A 6,004-nucleotide genomic window follows, 5' to 3' on the forward strand; every position below is an offset into this window, starting at 1 on the left:
TATGACCTCTGCATTTTGGAGGGTCTTGTCCGGGGCATGAAGGCGAATTTACAGTTAAGTGCATTTTAAGAAATTAAATATCACGTGTCTGAAACGGTGAAAGAAAGACGACAATGATTGGACGACATAAGAGAGTGAAGCAGGCAGCTGAAAGAAGCGGTTGATAAACTCTTTTTAGGTAGGTACATACTTGGCTGGTAAGAGGCTTCGGCCGTGACTAGTTACCACCCTACCGACAAAGACGTACCGCCAAGCAATTTAGCATTCCAGTATGATGTCGTGTAGAAACCGAAAGTGTGGATTTTCATCCTCCTCCTAACAAGTCTGCTTCCATCTCAGATTGCATCATCACTTACCATAAGGTGAGATTGTAGTCAAGGGCTTACTTGTACAGAATAAAAAAACTCGTATCGTCGGTCGTCTAACTTTACATATATCTTTAATTATTCATCAAGTTATTTATAGGTAATCATAGCTGTCTTGGCCAGAGATAGAGTAATTTCCGGCTAAGTAATATAGGAATTAGGAAGAGCCAGCCTAATTACTAGCTGTAAACTGTATTATACGACTAAGTGTTTAGTTTTAAATAAGTTTGTAAATTGGTGGTAAACAAAAAAAAAATAAACCTTGACTGAGTTTGTTGTGCGCTCTTCTCGGACCAAGGCGCATTTGGAACCCTCGTAACTTTAATTTTAAGTTTTTGACTATTATTACCACTTTTAGATTAAAATAAATTATGACATAATCCTGAACTTTCAACTAAGCCTTATAAACTAAACCATATTAAAATGATATTTTTAATTTGAATTTATGGGGTGCTTTTCCACCAGTGATGTGCTATGCAGCTATGCTGCGAAGATGTGAAATCTACGCTAAAAATATGTGACCGTTTCCACCAATACTAAAGCTATGTAGCTGTGCGAGGAAGAACTGATGCGTCGCTCGAGCTATGAATATGCGATGTATCGCTGCTCAGCACATAGCTTCCCACTCGCGCCGGCCCATAGCATGCGTCCATAACACGCATCCATAGCACGCATCCGTAGCATGCATCCTTCCATATAAAAAATCGGCTGTCTGTAAAGTCGGTTTACTGACGATAATTGAACGTGACAACGTCATAAGAAAATACTGATGGAAAGGTTGCATTTTTCAAAAGAAAATGTTTTTTTCTAAAATACTGTTTAATAATCTTCATAGACCAGAATATACTGTAACCCTAGAGCGAGGGAACGACGCATGACGTCATCTTTTTTTCGAGTGTGCAGCCAGCTCTGTCGAATTATAAGACGTTGTCACGTCAAAAATATATCTTAGTTGAATCCGTTTCCACCAGTGCTAACCTATGCGCACCAATCAATATGACTGGTGAATATCGATGGCATTCATAGCAATGTAGCACATTTCTGGACGAAAAGCACCCATAGAATAGGTACGAGTAATTTAAAAACTTTTAATTCACGTAGTTTTAAGCTTAGCTTATGTTATGGGTACTAAGATAGCAGATTTTATAAATTACATAAAAATCCTACTAATATTATTATCGCGAAAGTTTGTATGGATGTTTGTTACTCTTTAATGCCGCTACTACTGAAGAGATTTGGCTGAAATTTAGAATGAAAATAGATTTTACTCTGGATTAACACATAGGCTACTTTTTATCCCGAATAAAATCCATGATTTTTCGAGATTTGCGTAAACTGATGATTTTAATGATATGAATGTTTGTTACTCTTTCACGCCTCGACTACTGAACTAAATTGGCTGAAATTTGGTATTGAGATATATTATAGCCTAGATTAACACATAGGCTACTTTTTATCCTGGAAAAATCCATGGATTTGTGAATAACTAAATTCCACGCGGACGAAGTAACAGGAGTCCGCTAGTATTTTATCCTTTTTTTATTTACTATTGTAAATGTAAATAAAGCTTTATAACTTACAAGAAAAAGCTATTATCGCTTGACGCTTAATTCCAGTTATTCGTGAAAACATTTTTGGCGACACTACACGAATCGCTGAATTGTAAACAATGACAATACCAGGCTCTTACATAATTATCTTTGTTGAGGTTACATGATATTGTCACAATCAACGTAAAATATTTACTTAGGCTTATACAGTATACACTTGATTATCCTAACAGGGGCGTAGATACCGCTATACCGGTCGTATACAGGGTCCCAGAAATACAGGGCCCCCTCATAATTATCAACCCATATTCGGCTCACTGCTGAGCTCGAGTCTCCTCTCAGAATGAGAGGGGTTAGGCCAATAGTCAACCACGCTGGCCCAATGCGGACACGCAGAGAATTAAGGAAATTCTCTGTCATGCAGGTTTCCTCACGATGTTTTCCTTCACAGTTTGAGACACGTGACGTTTAATTTCTTAAAATGCACACAACTGAAAAGTTGGAGGTGCATGCACAGGCCACGGACAAGATTAGAACCCGCACCTTCCGGAGTCGGAGGCAGAGGTGATATCACAGCGCCCCCTAATGTGTTTGAAAAATTGAAATCGCCTTCAACTATAGATCAACTAGCGGACGCCCGCGACTTTATCCGCGTGATATTTAGTTTTTCACAAATCCCTCGGGAAGCATGGATTTTTCCGGGATGAAAAGTAATTTTTTTAATTAAGCCAAATCGCTTCAGCAGCAGCGGCGTTATAACTACGAGTATAAAATCGTGCCCACGTTGAATGGTGGCAAGAATACTGCATTTCATTTCATTTATATTATTTCTCAATACAGGGTGATTCGGTCTTTAGTGCGGATATTTTTTTTCGTGGTTCTGTATCATTAATAGAATATAAATCTACAAACAGTTCGATACATTTAATGTAATTTTTTTTTTAATTTATGTCTCTAAAATAACAAAATAATTTACATATTATTACTAAACAAGATATATTCAGCTTAAAAGTGATCTGGTGACGTCCTTTAGGTATCAATCGAAAATAAAATAAACGCACAATAGGGTGACCCTAAAATTCTGTTCAAATGTAAATAACTTTAGCTAACGATAATTTTGTTATTTTTGAGTTAAAAAAAAAAAGAAAAAATACGTGATCATTAAATTTTGTTTATATACAAAATATAAAAATATCCGCACTAAAAAAAATTTCTTCCTGTATAAATAGCTAATTAATAAATATTATTCATTTATTTTATTCACCCCTCTTTTGGGCCCACCAACTAATATTGATACAGGGCACGCTACGCCGCTGTATCCTAACCTCGGTTGTAAAGGTGTTATTACACATGCTCTAAAATAGCATGCTAACGTGCAATTACTTAGACCATTAAAAAGAATGGACCTGTTTTGCACCCAAATTCACGAACAAAAAAGTCTGACATTTTTTGAGTGGGACGAGGTAAACTCACACATCGAAAACATTTAACATCATTAAATATATTATGTGTCCATATACTACACAACTATATAATTGACTCGCAATACACACACGCGTAATTTTTACACAGACTAACCAACACATCGCTTAAACTATCTACAGAATATATATATATATATATATAGAATGTCCGATTACTTGATCGATTTTTTAGTTGTTCCGTCAAAAGAATCGATTCTTTTTAGAAATCGTTTTATTACAAATTTTATGAAATTATGGTAGAAATACTTACAAATGAAACGTTACTCCATCTTTTACTAAACTACAGGTTTTTGGCCGTTTTTATGCCAATCAACTACACAAACCGGCATTTTTAGAGAGCTCTTTACACGACAAAAACGATTTCAACAATGAAACATCGATTCTATAGCAACAGTTTTTATAAACGCGTTAGATCATTGATTCTTGATCTTTGACAAAGGGGTAACGGTTTACGAGGCAGGTCCTTTCTTTTTAACGGTCTAAGGCTATTAAGTATGCTTTATACGAGCATGCTTATCATCTGTTTAAATTTGCTAGCAATAAGCATGCTATTTTTAAGTATGCTCCTGAATAAGCATGCCCAAAGCAAACATTCCAATTACACATGCTTATTCGCTTAAGGATTTACGATTGTGAATTGCCAACCGTTATCAAGTCTCTTTATATGTATCTTTTATCTGACTAAAGCTAAAAAGGAAAAAAGTATCAAAATACTTGGACCTTGCTCACGAGATTACCGCCATGTGGAGTTTTTTCATTGAGTCAACTATTATTGTTCCGTAAATCAGGAAGCTTTCACTTAACTGTTGGATCAAGAGTCGGATATAAAAGGCAGTGATTCTTGAGACGGCGCGTATTGTGAGGAGGTTCCTCACTCTGGAGCCCTTTTCAGGCTGTTTGGTCACTCAAATATCCCGAACGGGAGGGTGGAATATTTTTATAATTTTTTAATTTTGTATTTTATTAACATTGTTAAAAAAAGCGGACAAATAGTAAAATTTAAAATCATCCCTACTTTACATGTTTCGAAATTATAATTTTACGACTATAACGAAATTTTTATGTACGATTTAAAAGTACTCATGCTAAACTACATATTTCTAGGACAAATAAATAAATAAGACATGTTTTAAATCAATTAACAAAGAATCTAAAAGTAAAATTTAAAATCATCCCTACTTTACACGTTTCGAGATTTTAATTTTACGACTTGCGACATGAAAAGTACTCATGCTAAACTACAGATTTCTAGTAGTAATAATCTTTGAGATAAACCGCAGACAGACAAAAAGATACGGTCATAGAGAAGGGTTCCTTGTAGACTACGGAACCCGAAAAAAATGTGGCAAATAATCTTTAAAAAAAACATTACTACTTACAAGAAAAAGCAATCAACATTTGACGCCTCACTCCAGTTATTTGTACAAACATTTTTGACGACACAACTCGAATCACAGTAGTAAAGAAATAACAATACAAGTAGTCTTAAGTTTCATATCTCATCCGAGACTGCATTGAGATTATTACAATCAACGTAACCTATTTAACAAATCCTACTGTTATATAAACGCGAAAGTTTGTATGGATGTTAGTTTGAATGTTTGTTACTCTATAACGCCGCAACTATTGAACCGATTTGGCTGAATATATGATATGATATGATAGATAGATAATACCCTAAATGGGGATGGTGAACCGGTTTGAATATATTTATTTTTATGATACATTCGGGTAAATAAGGTCAATGTTAACTAATTTATACATAAAAAGCAATAATTGTCTGGATATTTGCAAATAAATAAGATTATAAAATTTCACAATCTATTATCGTATTTAGAAGAAAATTCATACAGTTTTAGCTTCTTTACATTCAACATTTTTTAATATTTGAACTATAAATAGAAACGCACAAGTAACAAAGATATTAGTAATTTTGTATGAACGCCCATACAAATCTAACGATCATTATGTACCTACAACGTCGTTAATTCGTACCATTTTATATGAGGTGTTTTTCAGGGATGCGCGGCAGCGCCGCAAATCTGGCATTTTAAATCCCTGTAGCTCCGAAAGTAATGATCGCAGACACCCTGTTACTTTTACAAAATTGCTTTGCTATTAACATACTCTTGATTTATATACAATTTGAAAAACTGTCATCATCCCTATTAACATATTGGCTTCTTTTTATCACGTAAAAATCCATGTTTTTAGGATTTACGTGAAACTGAATTCCACGCAGATGAAGTCGCAGGCATCGGCTAATATTATAATAATGAATAACCCAGTAAACAGAAGAGTTTCATTTGTAACCTTGAACCTTTATCAATAAATCGAGAACAACAATCCATCATTGTGATCCCGACCTTTCTGAGATAAGTCCGGCAACTTTACCGTTGAGCTATTGTACCCTTGAGGCCATTAAAGGAAGCTTTAATAGGGACTTATCTCAGAGAGGTCGGGATTCGACCCCTGCCCGCTGGACTATTGTCATCATTATCATCATATCAACCGATGAACGTCCACTGTAGGACATATGCATTTGTAGGGACTTCCAAACATCACGATCCTTTGCCACCTGCATCCAGCGAATCCCTGCGACTAG

Source organism: Bicyclus anynana, chromosome 24, assembly GCF_947172395.1.
Source record: "Bicyclus anynana chromosome 24, ilBicAnyn1.1, whole genome shotgun sequence".
In the NCBI taxonomy this organism is placed as follows: domain Eukaryota; kingdom Metazoa; phylum Arthropoda; class Insecta; order Lepidoptera; family Nymphalidae; genus Bicyclus; species Bicyclus anynana.